The sequence below is a fragment of the Rhinoderma darwinii genome, chromosome 4 (assembly GCF_050947455.1).
Source record: "Rhinoderma darwinii isolate aRhiDar2 chromosome 4, aRhiDar2.hap1, whole genome shotgun sequence".
NCBI classification, from domain to species: Eukaryota; Metazoa; Chordata; class Amphibia; order Anura; family Rhinodermatidae; genus Rhinoderma; species Rhinoderma darwinii.
In genome coordinates, this window is record NC_134690.1 from 231,185,780 (window position 1) to 231,203,504 (window position 17,725).

Here is a 17,725-nt window from a genome sequence, read left to right on the forward strand (position 1 = left end):
ATTTGAGAATACACACTCGCTCTAGTGAGCTCACAGAATCCCCCCTCCCTTATCCTGGCTAGTGCCAGGACAAAGGAGGGGATTGAACGTTCAAACCTCCTACACTGTGTGTCGCCATTTTTTGAGCGAACACACAGTGTAGTAGGTTTATATACAGTAGTAATCACACACTAAAACATGTACATACACAGAAATAACTTACCTGCTCCTGCCGCCGCCACTCCCTCCGGTCCGTCCGCTCCCTCCGCTCCAAGTGCTTGCTTCAGAACACAAGTCCGGAAGCCGCGACCGGAAGTAGTACTCTTACTGTCCGGCCGCGGCTTCCGGTCCGCAAGAAAATTGCGCCGGACGTCGCTCGGCCGAAGACCTTCAATTTTGACTGTGTGGGAGCATGCGCCGTTCCCACACAGACTGCGTACAGCATAGTGAATGGAACGGGTCCCATTCGCATTCACTATGGGGCTGTATGTGCCGTATTCCATGTCTGTATGTGTCGTTAATCGACACATACAGAGATGGAAAAAAAAATGGCAGCCCCCATAGACAAGAAAAAGTAAAAAAAAAAAAAAAAAAGTAAAACACAAAACACACAAATAAATAAAACATTTAATAAAACACTAAAAGCAAATGGATATAAAAAAATTTTTTTTCGCCACACCAGTCCTTTAAGGTAGCCATAGAAGAGGAGATTTTGTTCAGCTGAGCTGCAATACCAGACACAGCCAATTTGATAAGAGTGGCACTGTTTCTGGAAGAGTAAAAAAATATATATATATTTTTTTTCTCCTTATCCTGTCAAATTCCTTTTATTCACAGTTGTAATTTTAATTCGAATTTTCCAACAAAAGTAACAGACAGTGACAAGTGCGAAGTGTCATTATCAAGAAACACCATCAAACGACATCAGCTCATCAATCCCAGTGTTCTCTAACAACCAAAGCCCACAAACAATTAGAAGTAAAAGTGGAACTCAAAATGGGATGAACATCAATTTGTAATACAAACTCAAGTAGGGGTGGAGAGAAAAAGACAAGCGGGTGAGGCCAGGGGGTGTAAGAGACCAATGAGAGGGGGGCGATGGTAAGGGATGTGTAGATCTGACCTGAGTTTATGTTAGATTTTGTCTCTAAAAGTTGATGGCCTATCCTCCGATAAACTCCCAAGCTAAAAACACAAGAAAAATTCTGACAACTAATTTTACGGATTACTGATGCTACGCAAATCAAAATGTTTTCAGAGAAAACTTGATTCCTTTTTTCTTTACAGACATCTGATGTTCTCGAGAGCAAAGGAATCAAAAAGTGACTCAACTTTGTACGTACGTTTTAGATTACTATTGGGTTGTGTTGGACAAATGACGTGCCCATTTGCCTCCCTGCACATGTGGCTCGTTGAAAAATGAATATGAGATGTATATACATATTGCTTTATTGTAATTGTATGGATTTATAATCAATCCTTTAAAGGAAACCATGTTTATGTCATGAAAGTAATACGTAAATGCAAAAAACAGTGGGAACACTTTATTCAGACTAGCTGTGTGTATGGGCACGAATACAAAGGAGTGATGTCTGTCAGAACCAATACCTCACGATTCCTGAATAAAATCTCTTCGGGCAAGTTTTAACAAACAGCGCTTAAAAATGAAAAGAAATTTGCGAAAAACAGGTTACCAAAAGAAAGTGTTCACAGGACCACTCCTAGAAGTGAGTATCATAGGCTAACATTACAATTTAGACACACCTAGATCCCCATTATATAAACCATCCATCATAAGAGTGCCCAATGAAAGAAAACTCAGAGGTGCTAGTCATTGCCAATAAACTGTGGAGATATATTAAGAATATTAGTCAGACCTATTATATTTACAGGGTTTAACCCCTTAACGCTCCAGGACATACTATTATGTCATGGTAAGTGCATCGTTCGCGCTCCATGACATAATAGTATGTCATGGAGTAAACACGGCGCCGTTCGCGCGGGGCGCGTTCATGAGCTGTGATAGCTGCTGTTTCCGACAGCAGGCTATCACTGCTCAATGTGCCGGGACCGATCGCGGAGCTCCCCCGCCGATTAACCCCTCAGAAGCCGCGTTCAATAGCGATCGCGGCTTCTTAGGGGTTAATCCGCCATCGCCGGCCTGCTACACGATAGAGGCCGGCGATGGTGACTATGGCAACCGGACACCAAACAATGGCGTCCGGCTATGCCATAGACGGAAGCCTAGTGGGTCCTGACAACGTCGGGACCCACTATGCTTGCTGTCAGTGAGTAGCTGACAGTTCTAATACACTGCACTACGCATGTAGTGCAGTGTATTAGAATAGCGATCAGGGCCTCATGCCCTCATGTCCCCTAGTGGGACAAAGTAATAAAGTTAAAAAAAAGTTAAAAAAAAGTTGTGTAAAAATAAGAAAATAAGAAAATAAAAGTTTTAAAAGTAATAAAAGTAAAAGTCCCCCTTTTTCCCTTATCAGTCATTTATTATTAATAAAAATATATAAACAAACAAATAAACTATACATAATTGGTATCGCCGCGTCCGTAACGGCCTGAACTACAAAATTATTTTGTTATTTATCCCGCACAGTGTGAACGCCGTAAAAAAATAAATACTAATAAACCGTACCACAATAACAATTGTTTGGTCACTTCACCTCCCAAAAAATTGAATAAAAAGAAATCAAAAAGTCGCATGTACCTAAAAATGGTAATGATCGAAACTACAGTTCGTTACGCAAAAAATAAGTCCTCACACGGCTTTATTGATTGTAAAATAAAAACGTTATGGCTCTTAGAATAAGGCAACACAAAAAGTGAATGATTGTTTACAAAACGTATTTTATTGTGCAAACGCCATAAGACATAAAAAAAAAACTATAAACATCTGGTATCGCCGTAATTGTATCGCCCCGCAGAATAAAGTGAATATGTCATTTATAGCACACGGTGAACGCTGTAAAAAAAAAAGAATAAAAAAACAATAGTAGAATTGCTGTTTTTTAGTCACCACGCCACCTAAAAATAGAATAAAAACTGATCAAAAAGCCGCATGCATGACATGAAAACTGCAATGGATTCCTCAAGGGGTCTAGTTTCCAAATTGGGGTCACTTTTGGGGGGTTTCCAATGTTTTGGCACCACAAGACCTCTTCAAACCGGACATGGTGCCTAATAAAAAAGAGGCCTCAAAATCCACTAGGTGCTCCTTTGCTTCGGAGGCCGGTGTTTCAGTCCATTACCGCCCGAGGGCAACATGTGGGATATTTCTCTAAACTGCAGAATCTGGGCAATAAGTATCGAGTTGCGTTTCTCTGATAAATCCTTTTGTGTTATAAAAAAAATGGTATAAATAGGATTTTCTGACAAAAAAAAAAAAAGTAAATTTCACCTCTACTTTGCTCTAAATTTCTGTGAAACACCTAAAGGGTTCATAAACTTTCTAAATGCTGTTGTGAATACTTTGAGGGGTCTAGTTTCTAAAATGGGGTATTTGATAGGGGTTTCTAATATATGGGCCCTTCAAAGCAACTTCAGAACTGAACTGGAACCTAAAGAAATAAATAAATGAGGCAATACTTCGCTTCTTACATTATACTGATAATGAGCCGTGCCCACCCCGAGATGGCCCCAGTTTTGACCGTTTGTATAAACGGAGACCCCTATTAGACCATTTCAGTGCCCGCTTTTCCCAAGCATACACCCCCGAGAAGTGTATTTCTATTGAGGAGTCCCTGGTACATTATAAAGGGAGGGTTCAATTCCGCCAGTACCTGCCGGGTAAGAGGGCAAGGTATGGCGTGAAGATGTATAAGCTGTGAGAGTGCATCAGGGTATACCTGCAGATTTAGGATATATGAAGGAAAGGCCACCCCCAAACCAGACTGCATCCTGGACTACTATAGGTACATGGGAGGGATGGACTTGTCAAATCAAGTCCTGAAGCCCTACAGCGCCATGCGGTGTGGTATAAGAAGCTGGCCGGGCACATCATACAGATGGCTTTGTACAATGCGTACGTGCTACGTCGATGTGCAGGCCAGAGGGGAACTTTCCTGGAATTTCAAGATCTAATCTTTAGGGACCAGGAAGGGGGGGCACCCAGTACTTCTGGAAGCGAGGCCACACGCATCGTACCAGGGCAACACTTTCCAGGAGAAGTTCCCCAAACCGGTGGAAAGGGAAAGAGTCAAAAGAGGTGCAGAGTCTGCTATAAGAGGGGGATAAGGAAAGTCACAATATACCAATGTGACACGTGTCCCGAAAAACCAGGGCTCTGTATAAAAGATTGTTTTAAAATGTATCATACATCCCTTGATTTTTAATTTACCCCAATGTTATTTACCCTGATGCACTCCGCACAGCTTACCTCCCTCATCTTTCCCTTCTGAGCCCTGCCGTATGCCCAGGCAGCTGATAACAGCCACATGTAGGGTATTGCCGTACCCAGGAGAACCCACATTACAATTTAAGGGGTGTATATCTCCGGTGGCGCATGCTGGGCACAATATATTGGACACTGAAATGGCATATATATATATATATATATATATATATATATATATATATATATATATATATAAAATTGCAAATCTCACACTGCACCATCTGCTGCGCATTATCTTTTACACAGTACCTGTGGGATCAAAATGCTCACACCTCTAGATGAATGTCTTAAGGGGTGTAGTTTTTAAAATGGGGTCACTTCTCGGGGGTTTCAACTGTACTGGTACCTCTGGGGCTTCTGCATACATGACTTAGCACCAGAAAAGCTCCAGTAGGCCAAATGGTGGTCCTTTCCTTCTGAGCCCTCCCATGGGCCCAAACAGCAGTTTATCACCACAAATGGGGTATTGCCGCACTAAGGACAAATTGGGCAACAAAATGGGGTATGTTGTTCCTTGTGAAAATAAGAAATTTTGATAAAAAATGACATCTTATTGGAAAAAATATAATTTTTTTCATTTCACAGCCCAATTCAAATAGGTGCTGTGAAAAAACTGTGCGGTCAAAATGATAACAAAAACCATAAATGAATTCCTTGAGGGGTGTAGTTTCCAAAATGGGGTCACTTCTGGTGGGTTTCCATTGCTTTGATACCTCTGGGGCTCTGCAAATGCGACATGGCACCCGAAAACCAATCCAGCAAAATCTGGACTCCAACAAACACATAGCAGTTTATTCACCCGTGTGACGTTTCAGTCCAATTAATTCATAAATAGGAATAGCACAACACAGAGTTCTAAGAGAAAATTCTCCAGAATTGGGCTGGATTCACACGAGCATGTTCGGTCCGTAAAGGACGGAACGTTATTTCGGCCGCAAGTCCGGGACCGAACACACTGCAGGGTAGCCGGGCTCCTAGCATCATAGTTATGTACGATGCTAGGATTCCCTGCCTCTCCGTGGAAATACTGTCCCGTACTGAAAACATGATTACATTACGGGACAGTTGTCCCGCAGTGAGGCAGGGACTTCTAGCATCGTACATAACTATAATGCTAGGAGCCCGGCTCCCTGCACTGTGTTCGGTCTGGGACTTGCGGCCGAAATACGTTCCGTCCTTTACGGACCGAACATGCTCGTGTGAATCCAGCCTTGTTGTTATTTCATGGGGAATATAAGTCATTACTAAAACAGACATGTCAGGAGAGGGGACAGGTCGGGGCCAGGGCTTGCTGAGCGGATTCATGTAACCGTGAGCTCAGGGGCATGGAAGTAAAAGGAACTGCACGTTAGGCACAGTTCCCTGGCAGACATAAGAAGTCGGAAGTTCCTGCCACCTCACATTGCCCTGTTGCCATGTGAAAGCCAAACAGAATAAGCACTTTGTCTCCGGTACTATTTATGTAAGTGCCACCATATGGGAATCACTTTGACTAGGTATGGGGAATGCAGTGGTAGTATTTTTTTTAGGGACACGAAGTTGGAGGTACACTTTAACCACCAGCCTACAGGGTCATGGCAGTCATTAAAGGTACTTACGCCACAGTGTTGCCTTGATATAACGACGTGTAAAAAGCCAGGCACAGGTGTCCCGTGCCGGCTGCCATGGGTGTCAGGCTGTCTAAAGAGAGCAGAAAAGCGGCTGTAACAGGCAGAACCTAAGTTACTTCCAATCCTGCCCGTTTAACCTATTAAATGCTACGGTCAACAGCGACCACGGCATATAAGTGGTTGCAGAGGGAGGGGTGACCCTCTGTCATCCCATCAGCATCCCAGCAAAGCGATTGCGAAGTGCCAAAGGCTTCCACGGAAGCCGCGGGCCTAACAAAGGTGCTCAGGTCTGCCATTAGTGAATGCCTATTAGGCCCGGCCAAAGACATGGCCTAATAGATGCCTGTCAGTTTTAAACTAACCGCATCATGCACTGTAATACAGAAGTAAAAATTTTAAAATAGTTTCATGAAGTTACTATGAATAAACTAAACATCTGAAGCAAAAAAAAATATGAACAACCCATCTTTTTCCCTTACAAAAGGCTTTACTATGAAAAAAAACTTGAAGAAAATTTAAAAAGCTACACACATGTGCTCATCCACACATCGGTTATTTTCTTCAGTGGGCTATCTGTTTTTTTGGGGTTTTTTTAACGGATAGCACACTGACCCATTAATTTCTTTGGGGCCATACACACATCCTTTTTTGTGGATCCATGTGCCCGATTCGCAAAAAGTGACTGGAATAGGACCTGCTCTGAGTTTTGTGGATCAGTCTCGCCCATTCTATTCCATGGTGTGTTATAAAAAAAAATTGCACATGGAAGCCATCCATGTGCACTCAGTTTTGTGGATCAGTGTTTTGTGATTCTATAAAATGTCACGGATATGTGCATGAGGCCTAATGACTCTAAAAATATTATATTATTTCAGCCACACATCGAACACTGTAAAAAAAAATAATAAAAAACAATGACAAAATTGCTATTTTCTGTTCATCCTGCCTTCCAAAGTACCCAATAAAAAGTAATCAGGAAGTGTTATGTACCAATAAAAACTACAAGTTATCTCGCAAAAAATAAGCTCTCATACAGCACTGACGGTAGGAAAAAAGTTAGGATTATGTTCACTCAGAGCGTTTTCAGCCGTTTTTCAGGCCGTAAATGTCCCGGGAAAACGGCTTTCTGTTCCGACAGGGCATTTTTTTTAAAAAGAAGTGCTTGTCACTTCTTGAGCCTTTTTTCATTGACTCTATAGAAAAACCAGCTCCAAAAAACGGCCGTTAAAGACGCAGCGAAAATCGAGGGTTTGATTAAAAACGTCTGAAAATCAGGAGCGGTTTTCACTTGAAAACAGCTCCGTATTTTGAGACGTTTTTTATTTTATGTGTGCACATACCCTACTGGCTCTTAGAATATGGTAACACAAAAAATTACTTTAAAAAAAAAAAAAAAAACATGTATTTATTGGACAAAAGTAGTAAAAAAACATTAAAAAAACAAAAAAAAAAACCTTTAATTATTCCCACAACGACCCGCAGAATAACGTAACTGTTATTTATACCACAAAGTAAAGACCTAAAAAAGAATTGTGAAATCTCAGATTTTTGATCATTACACTCCCACAAAAGTTAATAACATGTAATCAATAAATTATATGTACCCCAAAATTCCGCCATTAAAAAATGCAACTTTGTCCTGAAAAAAAAAAACAGGTCGTCACACGGCTATGTCTACGGAAAAATAAAAAGAAGTTATGGCTTTTGAAGTGCGACAATCAAAAACTGGTATTAAGGCCCAAAATAGGCTGATCACTGCGGGATTAAAGACAATAGCATTTTCACTTTCAAACTTCTCTTTATATTTATAGGTTGACTCATCCAAGAGATTGTTTCCGTCAAGGTGAGAGTAATTTACTGGGTAAATGTTTAAGCAGCAATCTTATCTCAGCAGAAATTGTCTGGGGTACCAATGACCTGCGCGGTGATTTAGATAAAAAGAAAACATTGCATTCAATCACCAGTCAACAAAAGCAAAAAATGAAAGGCAAACAGGTGGGGACACAAAAACGAAACAATGCTCAGACTTCGGACTATTTTTAGACGTCAGTACTTAGCGGAACTAGATCTAGTTGACCGGCCTGCAGATCTTGAAATATCTGTCCACAATGAATGTTGATCTTATCTACCTGTCATGTCAAACAAATTAGATACAGTCAAACAGGACAAAAACTGCTACAAAGCTCAAATGACAGATACTAGGGCTGGGTAGTGTACGGGTTTTATAGTACCACCACAATATTGGATCCCCCCCAAAAAAATGTCCAGGTTTTACTCCCAATCGCACGCCGTGTTCTGAAAACCCGACCCCCACACCACTTCTCCTGACCTCTACCACAGTTTAAAGAGGCTCGGTCACTAGATTATCAAACCTCTATCTCCTATTGCATGTGATTAGCGCTGCAATGTAGATAACAGTAACGTTTTGTTTTTTTGAAAAACGATAATTTTTGGCCACGTTATGAGCAATTTTATATTTATGCAAATGAGCTTTGAAATGGACAACTGGGCGTGTTTTTTTCATATTTCTAACTGGGCGTTGTGAATAGAAGTGTATGATGCTGACAAATCAGCATCATACACTTCTCATTGCTCCCACCCAGCTGCTTTCACTAAAGACACACAGCGTGACGTCACCCACAGGTCCTTCAACCTTGTCGTCGGACAAAGAAGATACATCGGCTGAAAGGCGTCCAAAAGGTTAATATGCTCGTCTCTAGGGAGTTTACTATGCTTACCTGCACATGGTGATGCTGCTGCAAATTCAACTGTACGCCTGGAGCTGTGGTGTCTTCTCTCTTAGTACGCCAAGGTTGAAGGACCTGTGGGTGACGTCATCACTCCCAGCCAGCTTCTTTCACTGCAGACACAGCGGGACGTCACCCACAGGTCCTTTAACCTTGGCGTCGGAAGAGAGAAGACACCACAGCTCCAGGCGTACAGTTGAATTTGCAGCAGCATCACCATGGAACAGAACGCCGTTTTTCCCATTGAAATGAATGGGCAGATGTTTTGAGGCGTTCTGCTTCCGACTTTTCGGTCGTTTACGCCCTGAAAAACGGCCGTGTGAACATACAATAAGGCCGGATTCACACGAGCGTGTGCGTTTTGTGCGCGCAAAAGGCACTTAACAGCTCCGTGTGTCAGCACCATATGACACTCCGTTTGGATGTTTGTAAACAGAAAAGCACGTGGTGCTTTTCTGTTTTCATTCATAGTTTTACAGCTGTTGCGCGAATCACGCGCGTCCCACGGAAGTGCTTCCGTGCGGCATTTGTGATTTTCACGCACCCATTGACTTCAATGGATGCGTGATGCGCGAAATACGCTCAAAGAACGGACATGTCGTGAGTTTTTCGCAGTTTTTGCTTCTAGGGGAGAATAGTTCAATAAAAAGGTTGCAGTCACATGCGGCAAATTTTGTTGCAGTAATTTTTTACGACTAACAATCAGTTCCATTCATCTGAATGGAACTTGCAGAAATCCATGCACCGGATGCAGAAACATTCCCATTCAGATTAACGGAGAAAATTTTAAGTTGCAGAAAATTTATGCAAGAAAATCTGCCGCGTGTGACTGCACCCCTAATGGAACGCTGCCCTTCTTATTAAAATACCAAGGCAACATTTGGTAAATATTGTATATAAATGTAATACTTTTTTTATGTAGTACCTCAAAAAATAGGGCTAGATATATATATATATATATTGAACTATTATTATTGTAACAAAAGTTCTGATGTTGCCCATCCCCACCTTAATACAAAATACCAGGGTAGCAGTCTGCGATCGCTATTAGAGAAATTAAAAAATAAAATGATTAAAAACAACAACTATATAGATTTTAATTACCAAACGGGTGTCATATGTCAACTACAATTTTTAATTCAACGCATTACAAAAAAAAAAGAAATTAGTAAGCAGACAGTCGCATGGCATATATGTGAACCGGTCCCGCTGAACACAGTGTGAATCTAGATTTATTATAGATACAGCGAGATTCCTTTAATGTTGGAGCTTGGTTATCTTAGCTCAGTCTTCTGTTTTTGCATTTCTATGATGAAAACCAGGGCTGCACAGACATTAATGACATTTCAAAACGCTACGCTTAAATGTTATTCATCAGATACCCCCTCAAGGCCAGGATCACACACGCTGTTTTGGTGCAGTTTTTGGCTTAGTTTTTTTTTTTTTTAGCCAAAGCCAGTAGTGGATTCAAAATCTAGGAAGGGTATGACGAAAAGACTGATGCATCTACTTTCTCTTGGGTCTACTATTTGGTTCAAGAAACTCATCCAAAAACTGAATTCAATTGGTTGGAATCACATGAGTGTTCGTGGCAGATTTGATGCAAAAGAGAAGTATCAGTCTTTCCTTTAAACTTTTCCTTCTTTTTAAAGAGACTGTCACCACATTATAAGTGCCCCATCTCCTACATAATCTGATCGGCGCTATAATGTAGGTGACAGCAATGCTTTTTATTTAGAAAAACAATCTATTTTTACCACTTTATTAGCATTTTTAGATTTATGCTAATTAGTTGCTTAATGCCCAAGTGGGCGTATTTTTACTTTAGACCAAGTGGGCGTTGTACAGGGGAGTGTATGACGCTGACCAATCAGCCTCATGCACTCCTCTCCATTCAGACAGTGCATAGGGATCCTGCTAGATCCTTATGTGCTGTCTTATACGAACACATTAACAATACTGAAGTGTTTAGACAGTGAATAGACATTCCACGGGATGTCTATTCCCAATCTCTGCACTGCGTTACTGTTTCTGTGGTAGTTACAGCAGAGGAAGCGTGATCTCGTTGTAACCTGTCATTTACCGCGTAATCTCACGAGATTACGAGTCCTCTGCAAACAAACTTTGTATATGTTAATAAGAAGTAGGGGAGACATGGGAAAGTATAACTACAACATCAGACTACACAGGGTCTGTTAGTAGTCTGTTACCATGGAGACACATATAGCTCCACATAACAGTAGGCAATTTTTTAATTAAGACTATTTGCAAAATTGCTTCTTTTTTTAATTCTAGAAACATTGTAGCAAAAAAATTGGTTGCAAAGGTGTAGAAACGCTTCAAGGCTTAGGGGCCCTTTAATAAAAGTTCCCTTGTAATCCCTATGTAACTAAAACATAGGTCAAAACAGGATATAGCACAGAGTATAATAGAGTGGTAAACAGGTTTTCAATATTACTTTCGCTATCCAGTTATTACAAACTAATACTTAACTGCTGGTGATAAACTGTATTCTCACTTATATGGCTTTCACGGTGTGTGTGTGTGTGTGTGTGTGTGTGTGTGTATATATATATATATATATATATATATATATTTATTTTGTTATGGCACAGATACTATATACAGAAGCTGTAGGCAACAATTATTTTAGGATATACATCAGGTCTTTATATTGCTCTCTTACAGATTTATTTATATATATATATATGTCGCTTGCCGCTCCTCATCCAGAATACAAGCAAATCAATAGATTAAGTGCAAAACCGGTCACGGTCATAGCTAAAATTTACATAGAGTCAATACCTAGAAGTCATTTCACTAAAGATCTGCACATCAAGCAGCGCGCCGCATACACACGGAGCACAGGCAGTCAGTGATACTTGATGGACAGTTGAAGGTAGACATATAGAAACAACCAGAAAATGCTGCTTGTTCTCCCCGATCCCCCACCACACATTCATTCTATAGGACCAAGCACAATAAATGTGATGGTCATGTAAAGGAATTCTTACAGGGATCATTCACATCTTCAAACTACGGAAGCAGTATAAAATGAGCAGCTTTATGAGGGCTGCAGACGTTTCCATGCTAGGGTCTTAATGTGGCCTGAGCGGTCATTGACCCTTCTTATGTGTAGGCCATTTCAAAGGTGAGCAGGTACCAGATGAAGCTTCTTCCATCTTGTCACTGGCATCTCCACCACAATCCTGAGGAATCCACTAACAATGCACCGGGAGACAGGATACCAGTGAGAGCCATCCCCTCCTCTTCCAGGAAGAATGGGCAGGTGGGGGTGGGTGAGAGGGAGAGGATCAGATACTAGTGCAAGTCTATGACACAGCGATATTTATATGCTGGGCACACACCTTGCTGGCGCACATATGTACACAGGCAAATGCCAGTTTATGCCTGCGTTGTGTGTACACAAAGCTGGGGAATGAACAAAATCGCTTGTCTATCATTTCTTCTATCGAATGCTTAGGACATACATAGAATCACTACAAGTTACAATTGGAACAATAATAGAGACTATTGGAAACATCTGATCTGATCATTTTGGCTATTTATACATAGAAATTATATTTGGTACTGGACATGTAATCCTTTGATAACAAAATAGAGAAATAATGCATAGGTCCATATAGAGGTTTCTTCTAACCCTATAGGGATCAATTATATTAAGAACCATCTAAGACCCTATTCTTCATAAAACACAGTGCTAGTAGACTCAGCAGCGCATGAAAAGTCTATACCGCACAGAACAGTCAAATACCAACATAATACAAGTGCCATTAGCAGGTGCCCACCATGTTGATCAGCCACGGACACACACAATCTATAAAACAGCTATTTATTTCCTAGGAGAACTCCAAGATAGATCTCAAAAAGTGCCCGCTGGGCATGTATGGGGTATGGACATTTCCTGTTGTCTAGGAATCCTAGATCATTCCATGGTGAAATAGAAAAATGCAAACAACTGCTTATATAATAATCCAAATGTATAGATCCTGATCAGTACAATATCTGTCAAAATGATCACAAGAACAAAAAGAGAATACAGTATTTCTCCAGCTGATTTTTTTTTACCAACATAGGCACGATAATTCGCTAGGTCATATATATATATATATATATATATATATATATATATATATATATATACACACACACACACACACATACATACATACATACACATTGCCATGACTACATGGAGCTAGCTGATAGATGATGGCATAGGAATGTGAAGTCTCCTGGGTCAGAGATCATATAGATGTAATGCACATGGCATGAGATTTATTACGTACCAACCAAAGCCATGTTGGTAAAATATGTCATGACAAGGAATGTCCATAGACTTGGCAGGGGCCCGATCATTCATTGAGTGTAGTGATGCTGCCCGTCTATGCAGTGGCACACACAACATGGTACACACATACACAGCAGCTGTGCTCATGGGGTAATAAGGAAGAGAACATGATACGTACACGCAGGACTGAGCCCCGGCACGAATGGAGCGGGATCTGGGAGCGGATCCGGGGCTGTTCACTCACTGGTCGCGCTCATTCTCCTCTGGTCCTGGGATGGAGCTCCTCGGGGGGTCACGTGGACCGGCTTACCAGCTGCGCCCCATCTCTGCCCCCGTTGTCACGGATCGTCCACGATGACTCAAGGACAACAAACAACGAAGGCGACAGATAGAGGCGCTCGCCTGCCCTGCAGCAGGGCCAGCAGATTGTGAGGGGAGAGAGGGCGGGGACAGGTCAACAGCGGGAGAAAGGGAGGCAGGAGGTAGGAATGGCAGCCGCACGGCTCCGGCTCCCTCACATATCTCAGTGCAGTGTGCTCTGGGGAAGCAGTGCTGGTGAGATGGCGGGGGCTCTGGATTGCCGCTTTGGGAACGTGGGCAGAGCAGGGCGGAGGATTTTCTGCGGTGATCCGTCCACCCCTCCTGGTGCAGGATGGTGCAGTCCATCAAGCCGCAGAACTCCGATACATTCTTTCTCCTGTGCAGGTTCCGTGCAGTAACGTCACGGGCCGCCCGTCCTTATGTTATATTATATATGTAAGCCGGCTGCGTCACCGGCGGCCCGTCCTTATGTTCTATTATATATGTAAGCCGGCTGCGTCACCGGCGGCCCGTCCTTATGTTATATTATATATGTAAGCCGGCTGCGTCACCGTAGTCCACATTACCATTGAACCCGGTCACAATACACAGCAGGGGCGGGACACGGACTGTTCTACCTGTTCAGTCTGTCTTGCAGGCGTCTATTAGACCAGGTCAGTCCCCATGACATACACGTATGATGTGTCAGCCTGAAGTGACTTTGGGGCCAGTAATTGATGTATGGCCGGTTCTCCAGCACTCCTCACCTGCACATGCTGGAAAACCTTCATGACATTATACAAATATTTCCCAGTGAATGAATTCGATGTGTGACTACCCATGTGTCAGAATGGCTAGTAATGTTAGGGTAGGAACAGGCAGCGTATACACTGGGGACTTTCTGCAACGGATTTCATTGTGGAAAAACCGCAGCGCAATACAGTAGCAGCCGTGTGGGGGAGATTTAAATAAATCTCATCCACACACGGAGGGGAAAAATCCACCGAGAAACCGCTCATAAATTGACCTGCGATGCGATTTTTTTAAATCCACAGCGTGTCAATTTATGCGGCGTAACCGCTGCTCTCCTGTTGCGGGTTTTCCCTATTGAATTGAATGAGGAGGTAAAACCCGCATCAATGAGCCGTGTGCTGCAAATTTTGCGGTAGAAACGGTGCGATTCTGCCGCAAATTAGAAAAAAAAACCAGTTTTTATTTCAAATTAAAGGGGTTTTCCCGTGATAAAATGACTGTGTGTTAATGCTTGTAATTTATTAATGTAAATACATTTGTAATATACTTATATTTTCCAAAGTGGCCCCGTTTCCAGATCCTGCCGTGGGGTACTTGACGGGTGACGTCACTCTCTGGCCGCTGTGTTGATCTTCAATTCTTTTCCGGGTATACGACACGTCACTTGTGACGTGCCGTGTGTGGGCTGTTCTGTTGTACCGCCCGTAATGCGCATGCGCTGTCACTGCTGTTCTCGAGATTAATAATTTACAGACATTAACACATAGTCATTTTAGCTCGGAAAACCTTTAAAAATCTTATAGTTCTAGTTAAACAGTGTAGCTCAGCGAGTTACGCTGTTTCCGTAATACTCCCGAACCATATAACCAGGAAGTGGCCGGGGGGCAGCGTGAGCACAAAAAACTAGAACAGAGTTTAGGGGGCCCTGTTGTAGAGATAGGTGTATGACATACCCTGTAGCTATGGTCATTGACAAGTAGCCTTGCCGAACCTTAGAGAGACCCATTTGTGTTCCAGTGTCTGCCTTGGCATTCCTCAGAGGTTAAAACTCTGCTCACACATACACACCGGGACAGTGTCAGATTGTGGGGACATGCCAGTTTGACGAGGGAAATGATAACACCCAGTTTTTAATTTATTTATACATTGCCAGGATGAATAACAGAGGAACTGCAGAGCACCGTGCTCTAAAATACTCCAGAATTGTTATTTTATGGGGAATGCAAGTACTTACTTAAACAGACTTGTCAGGAGAAGTGACGGGTCCTCTTTAAAGGGGTTATGCGGGGACCAAAAATTATTAGCAGTGTAGTCCCTGCAGTATGTGAGTACACTCGCTAATATACATTCCGGTCCCCCGCCACGCTGATTCTGAGATTTTCATAGATTTTTATAGTGCTCCCGGGGGACTGGAAGTCTAGTTGCTACTGTTTGTACATAGAGTACAGCGGGGCCGGTCACATGACGAAGAGTCGTATCCTCATCAAAGAAGGCTGTGCAACTAGACTTCCGGTCCCCCGGCAGCACGATAAAAATCTATGAAGATCTCAGAATCAGCGCAACGGGGGACCGGAATGTATATTAGCGAGTGTACTCACATAGTGCAGGGAGTACTCTGCTAATAATTTTTGGTCCCCTCATAACCCCTTTAAACATTGTATATAAAAGACTTTGGCCTGACTTTGTGGACTATGAGGTTTATGTCCCGTACCCTTTATCCCATTGGTCTGGGCCCAAATATGTCATGCTGGATGCAAAGCCTTTACTCCCACCCTTCCGCGGTATTCAGTATTATAATCGGGTCTTCTCTGGCTGTTTCCCTATCTCAAGTGCACACACCAGGGTTATTACTACATGGCATCTCAGCTTTCCAGAGTTGTGGACTGGCACCAACATGTAGACACTAAACTTTGGGTTCAGCTCGAATGCTCTTTTACCTTAACCCCTCTGTCTGTTATCCCCTGGCTGGATTCCTCCCTCCTAGGAGGTCGTTCTCATCCTACCATTTCGAGAACGCTGAAGGTTGCTTATAAAACATTTGCATCTGTCGGCATTTCACTGTGCCCCTTCCCAATGCTTCCTATCCTGAGGTAACCACCGTTTATGGCTAGCTTAATTGACCCTTTTTTTCTCCATTGGTTCTACGCAGGCCGCTCTCGTGTGTTTCACGTTATCCAAAGGGATTCCTAGTTTTCCCTAGACTCCCTCAATGACATCACAGAGCCTTGCCCCTTGGATTTGTGAAGAGCCAATCAACTCCCTCTCGTTGATATACGCCATGTTCGGGTCCCCTCCGGAACTGCCATCCCCAACCTTTATGTATTTATGGTAAAGGGATCTGAATCTATCCTTCTCAGCGGCTCATAGATCTCAAGTCGCCTTCAGGAAGCAAGCTACAAATTTCTCTCAAGGTGGTACCGGGTACTTTCCAATTTAAAGCCCTTAGGTCTCTTCCATCTACTGGCACTGCTGAAGGCACTATCCTGCTCTTTGTTTGGGACTGCTCAGCCTTGGCCTCTTTTTGTGGAGAGGTTTGGAAAATAATTTCCACATTTACGCATTACTCTATACCACATATATCATAGCGACATTCCCATGAAGTCATATTGATTTTCCATTCTGAGACATTTGTTGAATGCTGCCAGAGCCTGCATTCCAGTCCTATAGAGGACTTTGCTACTCGGTTCTTCGCCTTCCATTACCCTCCACTGATCAATACCTTTGCTGTTATATTAAAAACGTTAACTAAAGTGACAGCGTGCACCAGAAACCGGGAGGTCAGCTGTCCCCGACAGCTGAAACTCCACTGTTGCCGATCAGTGGCTCATTGCCGCTGATTTCGGCAATTGACTCCTTAAATGCGGCGATCGATTGCAATCACCGCATTTTAGGGGTTTCTAGCATATTGGCAGACCCCAGGAAGAAATCGCGAGGTTTGCAGATGGTTAGCATGGCAACCGGAGGCCAAACAATGGCCTCCGTGTCTGCCATGTATGGAAGACGATCAGGACAAGCCTCCTAATAGGCTAACTGTCAGAGAGACAGGAAGTCACTGTGTCGTTCCCGATGCACACTGTTGGTGACCATGTGCATCGGGATACGGGAAGTCAGCTGACACTCCACTGTTGCAGATCAGTGGCTCATCGCTGCTGATTTTGGCAATTAACCCCTTAAATGCGGCAATCGATTGCGATCGCCGCATTTAGGGGGTTTGTAGCACATCGGCAGTTCCCATGCAATCGTGGGGGTTGCCGATGTGGTTGTCATAGCAACCGGAGGCCAGATAACAGCCTCTGGGTCGGCCAGATAACAGCCTCTGTGTCGGCCATGTATGGAAGCCTCTGGCTGGTGCTCATAGGCTTACTATCAGAGTGTCTGTGACGTCACACTGACATTTGGAATACAATAGAGTTGTAATGTTTTCTGGCAGTTTGTTTTTTTTCCTATAATAAGTCTTTTATTATAGGGAAAAAATGAAAATGTTTAAAAAAAGTACACATATTTGGTATCACCACGTTCGTAACGACCCCAACTATAAAACTATAATGTTATTTTTCCCGCACGGTGAACACCGCATAAAAAATAAACGTAAAACAATGCTAGAATCCCAATTTTT

General features: G+C 42.7%; 1 protein-coding gene across 1 annotated transcript in view; it reads right to left on the reverse strand.

Moving 5' to 3' along the window:
* WASF1 (WASP family member 1) overlaps window positions 1-13,867 on the reverse strand; it is a 73,675-nt gene extending 59,808 nt beyond the window's left edge. Inside the window, exon 1 of the mRNA XM_075862270.1 lies at window positions 13,235-13,867. The gene's annotated coding sequence lies outside the window, so the exon portion shown is untranslated. The remainder of the gene's footprint in view (window positions 1-13,234) is intronic.
* Between the last annotated feature and the right edge of the window lie 3,858 nt (window positions 13,868-17,725).